The sequence below is a fragment of the Lissotriton vulgaris genome, chromosome 6, assembly GCF_964263255.1.
Source record: "Lissotriton vulgaris chromosome 6, aLisVul1.2, whole genome shotgun sequence".
NCBI lineage: Eukaryota > Metazoa > Chordata > Amphibia > Caudata > Salamandridae > Lissotriton > Lissotriton vulgaris.
In genome coordinates, this window is record NC_141694.1 from 1834021025 (window position 1) to 1834043704 (window position 22680).

Sequence of the window (22680 nt, forward strand, 5' to 3'; positions counted from 1 at the left end):
CTTCGCTCACTAGTCTAGCTTCAAACCTCAAAGGATTATCGAATACGATAGTCTCGTGAATACACGAATCCCTTGGTTTTGGCACTTGCAAGTTCCAAACAAGGCATATCTCAAGGATACCAAAACTAAGAATCAAACTAAGGACTGGGCGACGCTCCACTTATACTTAACTGAAGTATTGATGATCGATGACGTCACTAGAAGACTCGTCTATCGTTTCGCTCTACCAAGCATCAATGGGTCCAAAACAGGGCGATAGTCAGGGCAGCAGTCCTTTGTAGCCGTCGGGACACGGGGAACCTCGCAGCAAAGACCTTCGGAACCACGTCGACATACAGGGGTCGCTGAAGTGGCTGGCCGTCCTCTGGAATTTTCACACGAAGCTCCTCGCGAACATCTGGCTTGGACTGACACCGCTTGATACCGCCCCGAGTTGGGCGCCAAACTGAGGTACCGGGTTTTTAGGAACCCGGCGGTGCCAGGGGGAACACCCAGAGACCTCTTGAGTTCTTCCTGTTCTGGACCACAGAAACACAGAGTCTTCTAGGTGATGTCAAGGATCGAGTTTTATTGGCTGCAACCAAGTAACAAGCATCCTAGAAGTACAACAGCACGGTGTGTATATTCTCAGGAGACTGTTTTTTACAGAGCCAGCCTTCTCTTTTTATACACAATATTACACTTCAGGCAAAAATTCTTGGTTTTATGGTACAATCATATACATATTTTCACAACAATGAAAAAAGCAAAGTCATGATGGCCAGCCTACATTTTTGTATGTCCAGTTCGTGATAGATTACCCGGCCAGGCCCAGAACTACCATCAGATATCGATGAAACCCCAATAAAATCGGGCACCTCCTCCTTGTAAAACTAGCCATAAAGAAGAAAAAGGGACAGGTGTGTGTATGATAAAGCGTGGTTTGTATGCGGTAAACGGTTTATGACATGTTGTGCCTTGATGCTAATCTCGCTCGGCCATTGGGTTGGGGACTGCCCGAACAGGTTTGGCTGGAGGCAGTGGAGGCAGCTCGCCCAGGTCACAGAGGAGTCAGCAAAGGTGGACGTGTCCTTTCAGCTCGAATTCGGCCTTGGTCAATTGACTATGTAAGGGCAACCACAAGATGGATGCCGCTCACAAAATGGAACCCGAGGGTTCAATACGAAAACTACGATTTAAGGGTGACTGCATCACTCGATCATGACGCAAATGCACAGGTATAATGTCCTAATCATTACCGGTCTGCCGATACCAAATTCATCATGATATGATGATATTTTCTGATACGAGTGTGGAGCCTCGGTACCATATAATAGCAGGGTCCAGAATTTTCAGAACCACAGAGGTTTACTGCAGGGGTCTAAATCAGAGCCAGAAGGTTTGTCCCAGGCAGGGGTCAATGAAAATCATCCCCGCACTGTTGGCCACATATGCAATATTACTAGAAGTGAACCGTTAGTGCATCAGGCACAGCTGCCAACAGTTATATAAACAATGCTTTATTGATGTAGAATGCCTCTAAATGCGTAATACAGAACAGCCTGAGCTGCAATGCCCCTGGCACCGAGGTCGTAATGTGAGTAATAAAACTCCTCTGCATGATTTATCACTCAAATGTCAACTTTAAGTATAGTGTGGAAATTCAGTCATTTTTCTCCGAACATCAGCCTGCGACTTTAGAAATAAACACATTTTTGTCTGATATACACTCTCAGGTTTGACATACATATTCAACCGAGCAGAAGCTTCTAATTTAGTAGAGTGGAATGAACACAGGAGAGCTACTCACAGGGAGCTGGTTGACAAAGCCTGGTCCCGAGACTGAGACTCATGGAGAGACCGTCCCACCTCATTTACAGAAAGCCTTAAAAAGGCCTGTGGAGAGGGAGACAGGAGAGGAGGGATGGAGTTCCTTGGATCTTCTGAGAGATGCTTTGCATGACTTGTGTAGTTAGTTGTCTTGTTCTGAGAGATGCTTTGCATAACGTGTGTAGTTAGTTGTCTTGTTCTGAGAGATGCTTTGCATAACGTGTGTAGTTAGTTGTGTTGTTCTAAGAGATGGTTTGCATAACGTGTGTAGTTGTGTTGTTCTGAGAGATGCTTTGCATAACGTTTGTAGTTAGTTGTGTTGTTCTGAGAGATGGATTGCATAACGTGTGTAGTTAGTTGTGTTGTTCTGAGAGATGCTTTGCATAACGTGTGTAGTTAGTTGTGTTGTTCTGAGAGATGCTTTGCATAACGTGTGTAGTTAGTTGTGGTGTTCTGAGAGATGCTTTGCATAACTTGTGTAGTTAGTTGTGTTGTTCTGAGAGATGGTTTGCATAACCTGTGTAGTTAGTTGTGTTATTCTGAGAAACGGTTTGCATAATATGTGTAGTTGGGTTGTTCTGAGAGATACTTTACATAACTTGCGTAGTTAGTTGTGTTGTTCTGAGAGATGGTTTGCATAACGTGTGTAGTTAGTTGTGGTGTTCTGAGAGATGGTTTGCATAACGTGTGTAGTTAGTTGTGGTGTTCTGAGAGATGCTTTGCATAACGTGTGTAGTTAGTTGTGTTGTTCTGGGAGATGCTTTGCATAACGTGTGTAGTTAGTTGTGTTGTTCTGAGAGATGCTTTGCATAACGTGTGTAGTTGTGGTGTTCTGAGTAATGGTTTGCATAATGTGTGTAGTTGTGTTGTTCTGAGAGATGCGTTGCATAACTTGTGTAGTTAGTTGTGTTGTTCTGAGAGATGGTTTGCATAACGTGTGTAGTTAGTTGTGTTGTTCTAAGAGATGGTTTGCATAACGTGTGTAGTTAGTTGTGTTGTTCTGAGAGATGCTTTGCATAACATTTGTAGTTAGTTGTGTTGTTCTGAGAGATGGATTGCATAACGTGTGTAGTTAGTTGTGTTGTTCTGAGAGATGCTTTGCATAACGTGTGTAGTTAGTTGTGTTGTTCTGAGAGATGCTTTCCATAACGTGTGTAGTTAGTTGTGGTCTTCTGAGAGATGCGTTGCATAACTTGTGTAGTTAGTTGTGTTGTTCTGAGAGATGGTGTGCATAACCTGTGTAGTTAGTTGTGTTATTCTGAGAAACGGTTTGCATAATATGTGTAGTTGTGTTGTTCTGAGAGATACTTTGCATAACTTGCGTAGTTAGTTGTGTTGTTCTGAGAGATGGTTTGCATAACGTGTGTAGTTAGTTGTGGTGTTCTGAGAGATGGTTTGCATAACGTGTGTAGTTAGTTGTGGTGTTCTGAGAGATGCTTTGCATAACGTGTGTAGGTAGTTGTGTTGTTCTAGGAGATGCTTTGCATAACGTGTGTAGTTAGTTGTGTTGTTCTGAGAGATGCTTTGCATAACGTGTGTAGTTGTGGTGTTCTGAGAAATGGTTTGCATAATGTGTGTAGTTGTGTTGTTCTGAGAGATGCGTTGCATAACTTGTGTAGTTAGTTGTGTTGTTCTGAGAGATGGTTTGCATAACGTGTGTAGTTAGTTGTGTTGTTCTGAGAGATGGTTTGCATAACGTATGCAGTTGTGTTGTTTTGAGAGATGCTTTGCATAACTTGTGTAGTTAGTTGTGTTGTTCTGAGAGATGGTTTGCATAACTTGTGTAGTTAGTTGTGTTGTTCTGAGAGATGATTTGCATAACTTGTGTAGTTAGTTGTGTTGTGCTGAGTGATGGTGTTGTCCTGATAGATGGTTTGCATAACTTGTGTAGTTAGTTGTGTTGTGCTGAGAGACATGATGGTGTTGGTCTGAGAGATGGTTTGCACAACTTGTGTAGTTCGTTGTGTTGTGCTGAGTGATGGTGTTTTCCTGATAGATGGTTTGCATAACTTGTGTAGTTAGTTGTGTTGTGCTGAGAGACGTGATGGTGTTGGTATAAGAGATGGTTTGCACAACTTGTGTAGTTAGTTGTGTTGTGCTAAAGGCTGCCAGTCAGTAGGGCTCTATGAAAGTGTGAAGACTTTTTATTTCTAGAATGTATAGGTTCAGGAAGACTAATAGTTCACTGCTAGTGAGGGGTTTGGCTTTTTGGAAAGGTCTGGTTAGGGGATGCAAAACCTAAGGTTTCTGCATAGGACACATGGACGCCATCTTGTGCTTGCTCCATGGCTGAGGGTACGAATGGGGAAGAGAGACATCAATTTCACATATGACATCAGTCCAGAATGAATGACCAACCCTGCTCCAGAGGGAGCAGCCAGAAAACATCCCACCTTTGAATCATACCCTGAATGACAGGGATTGAATGAATGAATGAGTGAGACATCTGAACCCAGCAATTGTTTGGAGCGTTGCTTCCACAAGCACATTCTGAAATATTTGTCGCCAAATATTGCATTTTTAACCTCAAATTCCCAAATAATCTATTCAGAAGAAATAGTCTTTACAAGAAGTTCTGCATAGGCTCTCTCATTAAAATGATCAGACACATCAAGACCTGACCTTTCACAAAAATGTTTATTTTAATTTTTTATGGTAGAGGATACGTTGTGCATTTCACAAAACAATTTTCAAATATTGGGGATAAAGCTATAGGTTTTGTAGAGAGGGTGCGCTCTGGAAATATTATGATACATTTATGGTGCACAGGACAAGCCTTATCCTCCCTAGAGATATTGGGTGCGGGGGTGGGATGATCTTACAAATTGTCTTTCCTTCTTTCTGTTTTCTCTCATTTTTTTCATCTTTCTTTCCATGTCTTAATTTTTTCCCCTCTCTAGTTCCTTTTTTCTGCCTTCTATTCCTCACTGTTTTATTTTGTTTTTAGGTCGAGGACCGTAGGCTGCGCTTGCGCAGTCTCGGTCAGAGATTTAATTTTTACCAGTATGGGGGCTTGAACCAGCCCCTCTTCTCCATTGGCTGGCTTCCTAAACGGAGGCCAGCCATTGGAGGAGAGGGGCTTCACTCCGTTCAAGCCCCGTCTTTTTGGGATTCAGGGGCGTGTTTTTTACTTTCTTTCTCTCCTCTTCCCATTGGCTGGGATTTTACCTTCCAGCCAATGGGAAGGGGAGAGAACGAAAAACATGCCCCCGAATCCCAAAATGACCGTGCGTTTCTCTGAGGCATTTCTGCCTCGACTCGGAGAAAGATGGTCGTGTTATGGCGGAGCTCGCTTTTATTTTAAATAAACAAGTTACACGCAAGCAGCGCTACAGTGTAGGCAACCTTCTGACCACGTAGCAGGAGCACCCCTCCCTTCTCCGGTCCACTTTGCATCAGTTTCTGCATTGCGCGTTTTGGGGTTCGGGAGGGGGCTGTTTCATTAACTTCCGCCCCCCCCCTTTAATTAAGCAGCGGGCGGCTCCTCTTTGCACGGGGTGTGGTTGCTTTTAAGGGTGGGGCTGTGCCAAAGTCTCTGGCCCCGCTCCTCCTGTGCACCTTGGTGGTGTGGATGCGGCAGGGCCAGCCCGGACTCGTCTCTTAAGAAACTGCTACCTTCATGGTTGCTAAGAGGCAGCCCGGGAAGAGTTTGCTGCTCCCTCAGCCCAGCAGCAGTTTTCTCTTTCCTCTACGCGGTGCTTCAGGGAGGGGAGGGCACGGCTGCTGCAACATTTCTCGCTCTTGGAGTTTGCTCTCAGCGGTGGCGTTGCTGCCGAGGGCCCGGGTTTGCAGCGTTTCCGGTGGCATCCAGTGGATAACGAGAAGCAACAGGTGAGGAGGGGGAGGAGGAGGCGGCCGCTGGCAGCCAATTGCTGGAGCGGGGCGAGGGGGCGCGGGCAGTGTGATGGGGAGCCGCCGGGCCTGTGCGTACTTCCCTGTAATGGAGGCTCATTGGGGAGCGGTTTTGGGGGGTGTAGGGCCCTGCTGAGGTGAAGGTTGTTTCCTGAAAAGGTGGGGATGCAAGATTCTGCTCCCTGTCAACTTTTTTTTCACCCTATCCTCAAACCTCCACATTTTGACTCCAAAAACATATATTAAATTTAAGGCCATTGTGCATCAGCTTCTAGGAAACGTTTTAATTTCCCAGTCCCGTTTTCTCACCACACGCGGTGGGCAGGAAGGGCGAAGATGGCGCTTGCCCCTGACGAGGCTTTATACTCTTTCATCAGATACAATTGCCATCTTTTACCTCCCCGTATCTCATCATCCTTGATTGGCTGCAAAAGAGGAGGCTACAATGCAGTAGAAAGGGGGATGACCTCCGAATTTCATGAGAGACTCCAACACTACTTGAGAGAGATTCACAACACTGAAAGAAACAGCCCTGTATCGGAGACTGTATCAGATTTTAAGAGACCCCAGGACTGTTCGTGAAAAAGAGTCATCCAGCACCGAGTGAGTGACATATTCACTCCTGAGTGAAAGATCCAAGCATTGCATGGGACAGGCATTGAGAGTGCCCTGGGGAAAGGAAAGGTGACATCTCAGAGGGAGAGCATGGGAAGCATCTCGCCAATACCCCGCAGGGGGTGAGAGTGCTGGGGGAGGAATAAACAGCGCTGCAAAAAAAAAATGAGAGGGCAAAGCGCTGCACAACAAGACTGCACTGTTAGAGAAACAGCGCTCCCTGGGGGGCTTGGCCTCCCGAGCACTGCACGAGAGCACGGTGCAGGCGAGAGGCGCTACTGCAGAAGAGGCGCTACTGCAGAAGAGGCTTCTTGGCACTGTATGAGAGAAACAGCTCTTGCAGCCAGAGACGGGAGCGCTGCCCGAGAGTATACCCAGCAGAACCTGGAACAGGAAACACTGCGAGAGAGACAGCGCTGCGCACGAGAGAGGGGAAAGAGACCTCTTGTGGAAGACAAACAGCCCTGCGCAAGAGAGATCTGCGCGTGTGCCCCTCTGTCGAGTCTGTCTGTCTGCTTGCCCGGAGTGCCAGGCTGTTGGCCCGAGACGTCTGCAGCCCTCGACGGTAACGCCCTGACACTCTCAGCCGGATGCATGGGTGTCTCTGGCCACGACCCCTAGGACCAGACCATGGACAGCGATGGGCTGCGCAACCTGATGGGTGAGTGCCCCCCACATCTGGCGCCATCATTTCTAGCGTATCATTTCACTAGTGCCCACACTCTGGTGCGCACACCAAGGTTAATATAACAGGGTGGATAAAGAGCACGTTCGGAGTGGTCTCTAGGCACTATCGACGTAAATGGATATTTATTTATTACCTAACTCAACTGAAGTTATCGACCTCTGAAAGATGAAGGGGTGAGAAGTGGGGTTCAGTACACTGTGCCCTCCGGGTCTGAGTTGGTGCCCCTGTGCACCGGAAACCATCTAATACTCTTTCTCTCTGGTATTCCCAACCACCCTGTTCGGTGCGTCAGATTGGTGTCTCTGTGTGCTCTGACTGTTTGTACCCTCTCCGCAGTGTCCCCGAAGATCACTCAATACGCCAGCCTCACTCCGGTTACCCCCAATGCTCTCCTCTAGTTTCTCCCCCATTGGCAGAGTGGCATAGCTATAAATGGTGCAGCAGGCGCAGAGGCACCGGCGCCTACAGTCCTGAGGGCTCACCGTACCCTGGTTATTGCTGCATTTTGATACTCAGCCATTCTCCTTGCTTACATTTGTACCAATTACTACACCACTCCCCCGATGCTCTCCCTACCCTGCTCCATGATGGCCAAATGCTTCGAAGCCCCTGAACGTCACTCCTCCGTGGCCCAGATGTACCACGTCACTCTGGCGTCCTTTCTTCCTCTGGGACCTCCAAAGTACTGTGCCTCTGCATGACAGCTCCCTTCCTCCTTATTGCTCCACCTACCATGCCTACAACCTGAACCCTTTCTCTGAGGCATCCCAATGCTCTGTGTCCCTATGTGACTGTTCCATGCCCCCATTGTTGCCCCACATACTGTGCCCCCTTGCCCCTGGTTCCCCCATGTTTGTCTGTTGCCTCCGTCCGTACCTCTCGCTGCACTCAGGGCTGCCCTTGGCTGAGGATTTTATTTGTCTCTGGCGACTTGTAAAAACTTAACATTTGAGCCGAGCTTCAATAAAGAGGAAAACCAGAAAAACTGCAAGTGATTAGCCTGGGAACTGATTCAGATTGGGCAGCAGCGCAGCGTACGTGGCTGCGCACGCGCGCAGACAGCTACTTCTGAGAATGTCCCTTGTAGCTGGGCTTCCACACACTCACTCTCTCTTCTCAGATTCACTCTCTGCAAGCTCACTTGTGTCCACAAAAACACATGCACGGCAAACACACTTCCATAGATTCGAACATGTCAAACAGGGGTTTAGCTATCAACTGTGCATCACTAGTGGTGGCACTGGGCCTCCCCCTGTTCCTCGTTGTGCTCGCTTTTCTGCCCCCCACCCCCCTGTTGCCTCGTTGTGCTCGCTTTTCTGCCCCCACCCACCCTGTTGCCTCGTTGCGCTCGCTTTTCTGCCCCCCCACCCCCCTGTTGCCTCGTTGTGCTCGCTTTTCTGGCCCTGTTGCCTCGTTGTGCTTGCTTTTCTGCCCCCCCCCACACCCCCTGTTGCCTCGTTGTGCTCGCTTTTCTGCCCTCCCCACCCCTCTGTTCCTCGTTGTGCTCGCTTTTCTGCCCCCCCACCCCCCTGTTCCTCGTTGTGCTACCTTTTCGGCCCATCCCACCCCCCTGTTCCCTCGTTGTGCTCGCTTTTCTGCCCCCCACCCCCCTGTTCCTCGTTGTGCTCGCTTTTCTGAACCCCCACCCCCCTGTTCCTCGTTGTGCTCGCTTTTCTGCCCCCCACTCCCCTGTTCCCTTGTTGTGCTCGCTTTTCTGCCCCCCCTGTTGCCTCGTTGTGCTCGCTTTTCTGCCCCCCCTGTTCCTCGTATGTGTGTGTGTGTGTGTTTGTGTGGGGCGTTGTGTGTGTGTGGCTCTGTGTGTGTGTGGGGGGGGGCTTGTGTGTATGTGTGTCTGGGGCTCTGTGTGTGGGGCTATGTGTGTGTGTGTGTGTGGGGCTCTGTGTGTGTGTGTGTGTGGCTCTCTGGGTGTGTGGGTGGGTGCAAATGCAATAGGTCTCGCATTTGCAAGTGATTAAGCTATTGACATTGTAAATGACAATGCCATTTATTTATCTGTTTTCAAAACCAACACATAAATAAAAATTTTGTCATTTACAATGAGAATAGCTCTAACTTTGGCAAAGGCGAGACCGTTGCATTGTAAATGCTTGTTATCTTTGCATCCGCGGTCTGCGCAGGTAACAGCGGTGGGGCTGTGTAAGGGGGGATTCCAAGGGACGAGGCAGAGGGGAAATTAAATAAATAATTAATTTTCCCTCAGCATCGGCCCTTCAGAATCCCCGCCTGCCCCACCGCTGTTACCTGCACAGAACGGAGCTGTATCTTTGTTTCCTTATTTCTATTTTTGTTTTCTGCGTTTTTCTTTCCACTTCTCTTTCCCTCTTTTATTATTTCCATATATTTGTGCTTTTTTCCATTTTTGCAGTCTTTCTTTCTATCTTAATATATATTTGTTCTTTCTTTACCATTACTTTTATTTCCTTTCCATTTTTTTTTTTGCATTCCACCTTTTTCAATTGCCCTTCTTTTTCTATCTTTTCTTCTTTCCATCTTTTTTCCGTTTCTCTCTGTTTCCAACTTATCTTTCTACTTTACTTCATTCCTTCTTTACATTTGTTTCCCCACTTCTTTCTTTTGCTCCGATTTCCGTCTTTTTTACCATCTTTTTCTTCCCATTTCTACCACCTTTCTTCTTTCTACTGTTCATCTTTTTTCCTTCTCTCTATTTTTCTATGTTTCCATGTTTCGTTTCTTCTCTTATTTGCCTCTTTTCTTCCTTCTCTCCTCCTACTTTTTCCTTTTCCCATCTTTCTTTCCCTCCTTTATTTCTTGTTTCCATCCTCCTGTTTGACGTTTCAACATCCAACCCGCTATCCAAGCATTTGTCTAGCCATCATTCACCCATCCATCCACCCACCCACCTGTTAATGCTACCTTCCTTCAGTTCATCCATCCTACTTCTCTCCATCTGCCCAAACATCCTTCCCACCATCCATTGACCCTTCCTTCTCCCATCCATCATTTCTTCTCTCCATACATCCACCCAGTCGCAACTGCTACCAATGTACAGTGGCGGGGGTGTAGGGAGGGGGTAAGGAATTAATAATACTTTTTTTAAACTACCTGATGGCGACCGGCCATGCACCTTGCGCCTTGATGCTCTTCTGCTCTTCCTGCTCCTCCTGCTCCCAGCAGTCCCGTCTCGGACTCCCCATCCAATCCAGATGCTGGTCTAATGCTATGAGAGCAGCGTGGGGATTGGCCTGAGTGGGCTGGGTTGACTCTCAGGACAGGGAGTCTGTGCAGTTTCTCCACCTGGGTTGGTGAAACTTAAAAGTGCGTGTCTGTTTGGCCTGCCTAAGATGGCCGCATTTACAAACAGTGGCGTAACAAACGCACCTGTGGCCCTCACGGTGTGGGGGAGGGACCGAGCTATGGGGCCCCCTCTGGCACTGGCAGGCTCATGGCCTGGAAGTTCTGGACTGGGTCCGGAGCGTGAGCGCCCCCCCCCCCCGCATGGACTTTGAAGGGGGCCCACCTCAAGTTTCGTTACGCCACTGTTTACAAGTGCCCAGCACTCCTCCCTGGCCCGCCCCTAACTCGGCAGCATTGGCTGCCAGTGAAAAATAAAACGATTACAAAATTGTTTTATTATCGTTTTATTTTTCATTCTGCAGTAAGTAGGGTGACGCTGCACCGCCATTACGGAGGAGCCGCTACTGCATCCTTCTCTCCATCCATTGACCCTTCCTTCTCCCATCCAGCATTCCTTCTCCCTATACATCCTTCTCTCCATCCAATATCCCTTCCTTCTCCCATCCATCATTCCTTCTCCCTATACATCCTTCTCTCCATCCATTGATCCTTCCTTCTCCCATCCAGCATTCCTTCTCCCTATACATCCTTCTCTCCATCCATTGACCCTTCCTTCTCCCATCCAGCATTCCTTCTCCCTATACATCCTTCTCTCCATCCATTGACCCTTCCTTCTCCCATCCAGCATTCCTTCTCCCTATACATCCTTCTCTCCACCCATTGACCCTTCCTTCTCCCATTCAACATTCCTTCTCCCTATACATCCTTCTCTCCATCCATTGACCCTTCCTTCTCCCATCCAGCATTCCTTCTCCCTGTACATCCTTCTCTCCATCCATTGGCCCTTCCTTCTCCCATCCAGCATTCCTTCTCTCTATACATCCTTCTCTCCATCCATTGACCCTTCCTTCTCCCATCCAGCATTCCTTCTCTCTATACATCCTTCTCTCCATCCATTGACCCTTCCTTCTCCCATCCAGCATTCCTTCTCTCTATACATCCTTCTCTCCATCCATTGTCCCTTCCTTCTCCCATCCAACATTCCTTCTCTCTATACATCCTTCTCTCCATCCATTGACCCTTCCTTCTCCCATCCAGCATTCCTTCTCTCTATACATCCTTCTCTCCATCCATTGACCCTTCCTTCTCCCATCCAGCATTCCTTCTCTCTATACATCCTTCTCTCCATCCATTGACCCTTCCTTCTCCCATCCAGCATTCCTTCTCTCTATACATCCTTCTCTCCATCCATTGACCCTTCCTTCTCCCATCCAGCATTCCTTCTTCCTATACATCCTTCTCTCCATCCATTGTCCCTTCCTTCTCCCATCCATCATTCCTTCTCCCTATACATCCTTCTCTTCATTCATTGACCCTTCCTTCTCCCATCCATCATTCCTTCTCTCTATACATCCTTCTCTCTATCCATTGACCCTTCCTTCTCCCATCCAGCATTCCTTCTCTCTATACATCCTTCTCTCCATCCATTGACCCTTCCTTCTCCCATCCAGCATTCCTTCTCCCTATACATCCTTCTCTCCATCCATTGTCCCTTCCTTCTCCCATCCAACATTCCTTCTCTCTATACATCCTTCTCTCCATCCTTCTCCCATCCAGCATTCCTTCTCTCTATACATCCTTCTCTCCATCCATTGACCCTTCCTTCTCCCATCCAGCATTCCTTCTCTCTATACATCCTTCTCTCCATCCATTGACCCTTCCTTCTCCCATCCAGCATTCCTTCTCTCTATACATCCTTCTCTCCATCCATTGACCCTTCCTTCTCCCATCCAGCATTCCTTCTCTCTATACATCCTTCTCTCCATCCATTGACCCTTCCTTCTCCCATCCAGCATTCCTTCTCTCTATACATCCTTCTCTCCATCCATTGACCCTTCCTTCTCCCATCCAGCATTCCTTCTCCCTGTACATCCTTCTCTCCATCCATTGACCCTTCCTTCTCCCATCCAGCATTCCTTCTCTCTATACATCCTTCTCTCCATCCATTGACCCTTCCTTCTCCCATCCAGCATTCCTTCTCTCTATACATCCTTCTCTCCATCCATTGACCCTTCCTTCTCCCATCCAGCATTCCTTCTCTCTATACATCCTTCTCTCCATCCATTGACCCTTCCTTCTCCCATCCAGCATTCCTTCTTCCTATACATCCTTCTCTCCATCCATTGTCCCTTCCTTCTCCCATCCATCATTCCTTCTCCCTATACATCCTTCTCTCCATCCATTGATCCTTCCTTCTCCCATCCAGCATTCCTTCTCCCTATACATCCTTCTCTCCATCCATTGACCCTTCCTTCTCCCATCCAGCATTCCTTCTCCCTATACATCCTTCTCTCCACCCATTGACCCTTCCTTCTCCCATTCAACATTCCTTCTCCCTATACATCCTTCTCTCCATCCATTGACCCTTCCTTCTCCCATCCAGCATTCCTTCTCCCTGTACATCCTTCTCTCCATCCATTGGCCCTTCCTTCTCCCATCCAGCATTCCTTCTCTCTATACATCCTTCTCTCCATCCATTGACCCTTCCTTCTCCCATCCAGCATTCCTTCTCCCTATACATCCTTCTCTCCATCCATTGACCCTTCCTTCTCCCATCCAGCATTCCTTCTCCCTATACATCCTTCTCTCCACCCATTGACCCTTCCTTCTCCCATTCAACATTCCTTCTCCCTATACATCCTTCTCTCCATCCATTGACCCTTCCTTCTCCCATCCAGCATTCCTTCTCCCTGTACATCCTTCTCTCCATCCATTGACCCTTCCTTCTCCCATTCCTTCTCTCTATACATCCTTCTCTCCATCCATTGGCCCTTCCTTCTCCCATCCAGCATTCCTTCTCTCTATACATCCTTCTCTCCATCCATTGACCCTTCCTTCTCCCATCCAGCATTCCTTCTCTCTATACATCCTTCTCTCCATCCATTGACCCTTCCTTCTCCCATCCAGCATTCCTTCTCTCTATACATCCTTCTCTCCATCCATTGTCCCTTCCTTCTCCCATCCAACATTCCTTCTCTCTATACATCCTTCTCTCCATCCATTGACCCTTCCTTCTCCCATCCAGCATTCCTTCTCTCTATACATCCTTCTCTCCATCCATTGACCCTTCCTTCTCCCATCCAGCATTCCTTCTCTCTATACATCCTTCTCTCCATCCATTGACCCTTCCTTCTCCCATCCAGCATTCCTTCTCTCTATACATCCTTCTCTCCATCCATTGACCCTTCCTTCTCCCATCCAGCATTCCTTCTTCCTATACATCCTTCTCTCCATCCATTGTCCCTTCCTTCTCCCATCCATCATTCCTTCTCCCTATACATCCTTCTCTTCATTCATTGACCCTTCCTTCTCCCATCCATCATTCCTTCTCTCTATACATCCTTCTCTCTATCCATTGACCCTTCCTTCTCCCATCCAGCATTCCTTCTCTCTATACATCCTTCTCTCCATCCATTGACCCTTCCTTCTCCCATCCAGCATTCCTTCTCCCTATACATCCTTCTCTCCATCCATTGTCCCTTCCTTCTCCCATCCAACATTCCTTCTCTCTATACATCCTTCTCTCCATCCTTCTCCCATCCAGCATTCCTTCTCTCTATACATCCTTCTCTCCATCCATTGACCCTTCCTTCTCCCATCCAGCATTCCTTCTCTCTATACATCCTTCTCTCCATCCATTGACCCTTCCTTCTCCCATCCAGCATTCCTTCTCTCTATACATCCTTCTCTCCATCCATTGACCCTTCCTTCTCCCATCCAGCATTCCTTCTCTCTATACATCCTTCTCTCCATCCATTGACCCTTCCTTCTCCCATCCAGCATTCCTTCTCTCTATACATCCTTCTCTCCATCCATTGACCCTTCCTTCTCCCATCCAGCATTCCTTCTCCCTGTACATCCTTCTCTCCATCCATTGACCCTTCCTTCTCCCATCCAGCATTCCTTCTCTCTATACATCCTTCTCTCCATCCATTGACCCTTCCTTCTCCCATCCAGCATTCCTTCTCTCTATACATCCTTCTCTCCATCCATTGACCCTTCCTTCTCCCATCCAGCATTCCTTCTCTCTATACATCCTTCTCTCCATCCATTGACCCTTCCTTCTCCCATCCAGCATTCCTTCTTCCTATACATCCTTCTCTCCATCCATTGTCCCTTCCTTCTCCCATCCATCATTCCTTCTCCCTATACATCCTTCTCTTCATTCATTGACCCTTCCTTCTCCCATCCATCATTCCTTCTCTCTATACATCCTTCTCTCTATCCATTGACCCTTCCTTCTCCCATCCAGCATTCCTTCTCTCTATACATCCTTCTCTCCATCCATTGACCCTTCCTTCTCCCATCCAGCATTCCTTCTCCCTATACATCCTTCTCTCCATCCATTGTCCCTTCCTTCTCCCATCCAACATTCCTTCTCTCTATACATCCTTCTCTCCATCCTTCTCCCATCCAGCATTCCTTCTCTCTATACATCCTTCTCTCCATCCATTGACCCTTCCTTCTCCCATCCAGCATTCCTTCTCTCTATACATCCTTCTCTCCATCCATTGACCCTTCCTTCTCCCATCCAGCATTCCTTCTCCCTATACATCCTTCTCTCCATCCATTGACCCTTCCTTCTCCCATCCAACATTCATTCTCTCTATACATCCTTCTCTCCATCCATTGACCCTTCCTTCTCCCATCCAGCATTCCTTCTCCCTATACATCCTTCTCTCCATCCACTGACCCTTCCTTCTCCCATCCAGCATTCCTTCTCCCTATACATCCTTCTCTCCATCCATTGACCCTTCCTTCTCCCATCCAGCATTCCTTCTCCCTATACATCCTTCTCTCCATCCATTGACCCTTCCTTCTCCCATCCAGCATTACTTCTCCCTATACATCCTTCTCTCCATCCATTGACCCTTCCTTCTCCCATCTAGCATTCCTTCTCCCTATACATCCTTCTCTCCATCCATTGACCCTTCCTTCTCCCATCCAGCATTCCTTCTCCCTATACATACTTCTCTCCACCCATTGACCCTTCCTTCTCCCATTCAACATTCCTTCTCCCTATACATCCTTCTCTCCATCCATTGACCCTTCCTTCTCCCATCCAGCATTCCTTCTCCCTGTACATCCTTCTCTCCATCCATTGGCCCTTCCTTCTCCCATCCAGCATTCCTTCTCCCTATACATCCTTCTCTCCATCCATTGACCCTTCCTTCTCCCATCCAGCATTCCTTCTCCCTATACATCCTTCTCTCCATCCATTGACCCTTCCTTCTCCCATCCAGCATTCCTTCTCCCTATACATCCTTCTCTCCATCCATTGACCCTTCCTTCTCCCATCCAGCATTCCTTCTCTCTATACATCCTTCTCTCCATCCATTGACCCTTCCTTCTCCCATCCAGCATTCCTTCTCTCTATACATCCTTCTCTCCATCCATTGACCCTTCCTTCTCCCATCCAGCATTCCTTCTCCCTATACATCCTTCTCTCCATCCATTGACCCTTCCTTCTCCCATCCATCATTCCTTCTCTCTATACATCCTTCTCTCCATCCATTGACCCTTCCTTCTCCCATCCATCATTCCTTCTCCCTATACATCCTTCTCTCCATCCAGTGACCCTTCCTTCTCCCATCCAGCATTCCTACTCCCTATACATCCTTCTCTCCATCCATTGACCCTTCCTTCTCCCATCCAGCATTCCTTCTCCCTGTACATCCTTCTCTCCATCCATTGACCCTTCCTTCTCCCATCCAGCATTCCTTCTCTATACATCCTTCTCTCCATCTATTGACCCTTCCTTCTCCCATCCAGCATTCCTTCTCTCTATACATCCTTCCCTCCATCCATTGTCCCTTCCTTCTCCCATCCAGCATTCCTTCTCTCTATACATCCTTCTCTCCATCCATCCTTCTCTCCATCCATTGACCCTTCCTTCTCCCATCCAGCATTCCTTCTCCCTATACATCCTTCTCTCCATCCATTGTTCCTTCCTTCTCCCATCCAGCATTCCTTCTCTCTATACATCCTTCTCTCCATCCATTGACCCTTCCTTCTCCCATCCAGCTTTCCTGCTCCCTATACATCCTTCGCTCCATCCATTGACCCTTCCTTCTCCCATCCAGCATTCCTTCTCTCTATACATCCTTCTCTCCATCCATTGACCCTTCCTTCTCCCATCCAGCATTCCTTCTCCCTATACATCCTTCTCTCCATCCATTGACCCTTCCTTCTCCCATCTAGCATTCCTTCTCCCTATACATCCTTCTCTCCATCCATTGACCCTTCCTTCTCCCATCCAGCATTCCTTCTCCCTATACATCCTTCTCTCCATCCATTGACCCTTCCTTCTCCCATCCAGCATTCCTTCTCCCTATACATCCTTCTCTCCATCCATTGACCCTTCCTTCTCCCATCCAGCATTCCTTCTCTCTATACATCCTTCTCTCCATCCATTGACCCTTCCTTCTCCCATCCAGCATTCCTTCTCCCTATACATCCTTTTCTCCATCCATTGACCCTTCCTTCTCCCATCCAGCATTCCTTCTCCCTATACATCCTTCTCTCCATCCATTGACCCTTCCTTCTCCCATCCAGCATTCCTTCTCCCTATACATCCTTCTCTCCATCCATTGACCCTTCCTTCTCCCATCCAGCATTCCTTCTCACTATACATCCTTCTCTCCATCCATTGACCCTTCCTTATCCCATCCATTATTCCTTCTCCCTATACATCCTTCTCTCCATCCATTGACCCTTCCTTCTCCCATCCAGCATTCCTTCTCCATATACATCCTTCTCTCCATCCATTGACCCTTCCTTCTCTCATTCCTTCTCTCTATACATCCTTCTCTCCATCCATTGACCCTTCCTTCTCCCATCCAGCATTCCTTCTCCCTAAACATCCTACTCTCCATCCATTGACCCTTCCTTCTCCCATCCAGCATTCCTTCTCCCTATACATCCTTCTCTCCATCCATTGACCCTTCCTTCTCCCATTCCTTCTCTCTATACATCCTTCTCTCCATCCATTGACCCTTCCTTCTCCCATCCCGCATTCCTTCTCCCTATACATCCTTCTCTCCATCCATTGACCCTTCCTTCTCCCATCCAGCATTCCTTCTCCCTATACATCCTTCTCTCCATCCATTGACCCTTCCTTCTCCCATCCAGCATTCCTTCTCCCTATACATCCTTCTCTCCATCCATTGACCCTTCCTTCTCCCATCCAGCATTCCTTCTCCCTATACATCCTTCTCTCCATCCATTGACCCTTCCTTCTCCCATCCAGCATTCCTTCTCCCTATACATCCTTCCCTCCATCCATTGACCCTTCCTTCTCCCATCCAGCATTCCTTCTCTCTATACATCCTTCTCTCCATCCCTTGTCCCTTCCTCTCCCATCCAGCATTCCTTCTCTCTATATATCCTTCTTTCCATCTATTGACCCCTCCTTCTCCCATCCAGCATTCCTTCTCTCTATACACCTTCCATCCTTCTGATCAAACTACTTTCCTCTCAACATATCTCGCCATCAGTCTTTCTTTTCCGCCAGCCATCTTTCTTCCTGTCCATCCACTCACTCATCCTTGTCTCCTTTCCTCCTTCTCCTTCCATCCTGTGCTCTCCTCCAGCTCTATAGTGCTGGTCTCTTGCAGTGGTACTCATTACCCTGTATTCGGGGTCTATGTTCTCCATTCTGAGTCAAAGGAGCCCTTAACAGCAGTTAACAAGGTTTTATATGACGCAACGACCCAGCGGCCCTGCTGAAGCTGCTAAAGTGTGGACTAGTGTTGCCGCCTCTTACTCCCGGAACGCTGCCTGCTCAGTGTGTGTGTGAACCTGGTAGTGCATTTTGTGCATCCCTTGTGGTGCTGAATAAGTCGCCAGAGGTGAATGTCATTCTATAGTAGCACTACATTGGTAGTTTTCGAGTCAGTTTGCCTAAGGACAACGGATGTGTAGTGCTTAATTTGTAGAAGGGTCAGTGCCGGTGCCCAAAGCTCTGCTCAGAACCCAGTGGTCAGCGCTACTTAATGTCTGTGCAGTCTTTAATCTACCTCAGTCCCTTTTAATCCAGTCGCAGACACACTCTGACCTGTGTCTCAATCTTACAGGTTTCTGCAGTCTGTCCTTGTCCCCGTTTTCCGTTCCTCTCTCTCTTTCGCTCGGCGAACGGTCGATGAATTAAAAATAAGTGCGGGTGGCCCCCACCGGCTCAAATTAAGCGCTTGCGGTGTGTTTTAGTGCACAGAGTGTTGGGTGAACGCTTGCTTCTCGTGTGTGATCTTCATTAAAGAGTTGTTTTTTGTAGCATGGGGAAAGTGAGTCGTTGTCCAGGGGCCCAGTGTTGTAGGGGCCGTTTGATTAGGGACTCCCCAGGGGCCCTCTGTCCTGTCCTGCTGTACGTCCTGCTAGAGAGCCTCAAATGTTGAGTAAATACGGATTTCTTTTCAATTGTTCTTTTTCATTAGGAAGGAGAGGTGTGTTGACGAGGATCCATTACAGAGTCATTGTTTTGCTTGTTCAGTGCAATGTTCACAGAAAACGTGATACAGATATGTCCTCATTGTGTGCACTCACTGTGTACCATACAATGAGGCAATAGCAATAAGCGTGGGAAAAGTGTACAGTCCAGAGTTTTCCTGGCAATGAATGATGGTGTAGGAAGGACAATGAGGGCCAAATAGTCTATGCTGCACATACCCTCACCTATGCTGAACACACCTTCACCTCCAGGGCTCCTGTCCATGCCCTGACCACCTGAAGGGCAAGAGGCGGAGTGTGGCTCAATGGTTAGAGCGGCAGACCCTGATGCAGAGTTCTGACCAGGGTTCGATTCCTGCCTCGGCGGGGTCTCGGGCTCAATATCAGCGGACCTGTTAATTCTCGCCTCGGTGCCTATTCTAATCGCGGGCCCCACGCTGCAACTCTGGGCATTAGCTTGCTTAGCCTCCACACCGGCCCCAACAGCGCTAAGGATGCCTGGCTTCACCCTGGAGGTGCCCAGGAGTGGACACTTCACAGGGAAAGCCAGGAGGGGTTCCACAGCGGTATGAGTATCAGCACCAGGAAGCCGAAAAGGCGACACCGCAAGGTGACCGTCTGGTGACAGTGCGCTCTATAAGTACCATGATATTTACATTTACAAGAGCACGTGCACGTACCGGATGACCCTGACACAGCTGATAAAGCTCTATCTGACTGGATCCAGCAGGCCGCTTGATATACTCGTCGCAACAGTAAATCCAGCCCATGGTACAATAGTAAGCTTACTAATATCCCGAAAGCATGTAAAAGGCTGGAACGGGCATCGAGACGGGGCTATGACCCCGGCTTGAAGGGGCACTATCAAGCAGCCATCAAGAACTATCATCGGGCCATCCAGAAGGAAAGGGCGGCCTACTTTGCTGATTAAATCAGAAACAGCAGCAATCCCGCTAAAAGTATTTTTTCAATACTTAAAGATCTAAAAGTGGCAGGGTCTCCTACAACGCCACTGAGTTCCTCCGACCAGCAATGTGAGGACCTGGCTGCCTTCTTTATTAGGAAGGTGGATAACATATATATGTCCTGCGCCGCCGCCGTGCTTAGACCGGGTCTTGCTCATAGACCCCCTTCCACTCCCACACTTGCTGTCTTCCCTTCGATCTTTCACAATGAGATTCATATGTTATTCAGTAGAGTCAAATCAGGTTCCCCTGTAGATCCTCTTAAACCTGAGCAATTTCTAAAATCTCTGCCTTTAATCCCTACACCTCTGAGTCAGTTGATTGATTTGTCTCTGTCCATGGCATCTGTCCCTAGGGCTTGGAAACACGCCATGGTGGTCCCTTTGTTAAAATAAAACATTGGACGTTCCCAACCGGAGAATTTTCGTTCAATCTCTCTCCTGCCATAGGTGTCCAAGATCACTGAGGTGCACATTAACTCCAATCTGACAGGACACTTTGAAAACAACGTCTCCTCTCAAAATGGTTTCCACCCGGGTCACAGCGTGGAGACGGCCCTCCAACCTGTAACTGAACATTTGAGGGAGGCTTTAGATGCCGGACGTACTTCGGCGCTGATACTATTAGACCTCAGTGCCACGTTCGATATGGTATCTCATCATATCCTGCTGCAATGGTTGGAGGAGGCGGGCATCGAGGGCCTGGCCCTGGTTGGTTGCCTCCTTTATTTCTTATAGAACCTTCCAGGTGGCGGCTCCCACCTTCACCTCCCAGATACATGCTATTAAACAAGGGGTTCCCCAGGGCTCAGCATTGAGTCCTAATCTATTCAACTTGTATGTCCAACTTTTAGCAGCAGTGGCCAGAAGAAGAGGACTAACGGTGGTATCATATGCCGATGATACTCAGTTGGTAGTAGCTCTCTCTGATGACTCTACGCAGGATGCTTCTAAGTTTAGGAGCGATCTTGCTGTCATCGCGGGGTGGATGACTGCCAACTGTCTCCAGCTCAACGCTAGCAAATCTGAGATTTTGCTATTAGGGAGAGATCCTGAGCTCTGGATTGAGAGATGGTGGCCGGCAACTTTGGGCTGTGCACCCGCACCGAAACAGGTGGTTAAAAACCTGGGTGTATGGGTTGACTCGACCCTTAGCTTTCAGGTCCAAACTAAAAAGGTTGCCGGGACTTGCTTCGGACTCTTGCAAGGGCTCAAACCACTGTTGGGGTTTTTTGACTTCACAGTCCAACAAGTCATCATACAGGCTACCATCATGTCTAGGCTGGACTATACCAGTTCACTCTACCTGGGGGTCAATAATGTCAAAATCCTCTGCCTGCAGAGGGTTCAATATGCGGCTGCTAGAACTCTTCTTGGCCTCCCTAGAATTTGCCCTCGACCAACGGCATCCGTCGACTGCATTGGTTGCCGGTGGCAAGGCGCATCGAGTTCAAGCCCCTCTGCATTGCCTTCAAAATCATGAACTCTTCCTCTCCAGATATCTTGGTGAACTTGCTCTCACCTTACTGCCCTACTCGCCTACTCCGTTGTAGGGACTAGCATTTGGCGGTCGTCCCTCGGGTGAAGAGGATGTGTGCAGGAGGGCGCTCCTTCCTCACACTGGTTGCAAAACGGTGGAATTCCCTTCCTGCGCACATCCGTAACAATGACAACTATGTGGCATTCCGCAAGGCCAATAAAACTTACCTTTTCCCTTTGCTTTAGGCCTTGCCTTGTTACTAGCTTCCCATCTTCCGTCTGTTAGCGCTGGGTCGCCCCTTTGCTGGGGCAGCTGTGCGCTATACAAAACCTGTAACATAATAACATACGTAGATATCTAGCGAATTGGATAAAGATCACTAACATTGATCATAGAAGTTACTTTTGATTTTGAGCTCTTGAACTCTTAGGTTAATTCAGTCTTTTCTTAATAAAAGAGTGAAATAACCTAAGTACAAGCCTAGCCCAGATCAGTGGTTGGCTTCCCTTAATAGGGAAGAATACCATGAAGCATGGGCAGGAAGGCCACGTCTAGGGTCTTAAAGACGCCCACAAGAAATTGTGATATCAAATTAGCCAAATTTTCAGTCGGAGTACACTTGTGCCTACTGCACCGCCTTCTCCATAGGTCTTTGCCCTCATGGGAAGGATGTTGCTGAAACAGCAGAAAAGGAAGAGAACATATTAGAGGTTCTGAGCTTTCCTGATCTGGCACGAGATCCACCAATTGCATTAGGGAACAGTGCAGCACCAGCAGATGCGCACATAGGTAGGATGCAGGCAGGGACCACACAGTGTTGGCGTGGTGAGCGGTAGCCTAACTGAGAATAGAGTGACACACACCAGAGCGAGATAAGATATTGATACAACGACTCGACACTAGCTCTGAAATGAACTTCTTCCTTACCCTACCTGTCCAAAATGCTGGTTCAGAGAGGTCGGGCATGTAATCCACTTATTACTCAAGAAAGTCAAAAAACCTACTGTGGAATAAAGTGCTACAGGCCCTGAGTGTGAGCCACAACCTCAAAGATAGATCCCCTTTACTAGTGACGAGGTGATTGATGACTCTTCTGACTTTTCTGTGTCCAGCTAGACGTCTTCTTACCCTTGCAAGAATACTATTCAATCAATTAATCAATCAAGTGGCTTGTAAAGTGTGACTACTCACCCGTAAGAGTCTCAAGGCGCTGGGGGGTGGGAGGGGTGACAACTGCAGATCTGTCACAAGTTACTGTGGTTCAGATGAAGAGCCAGATCTTGAGGTCCTTCCTGAATTGGGAAGTGCCAGAGATTGCCTTAAGGGGAGAGGCAGGGTGTTCCAAGTCTTTGCTGCAAGGTAGGAGAAGGATCTTCCCCCAGCGGTGGTCTTGTGGATATGTGGGATGAGGCCAGTTCCAGTTGAGCGGAGCAGAGGTCTCTGGTGTGTGGGTGGAGTTAGAGGCATCTGTGGAGAGTTTGAAGGTGATTT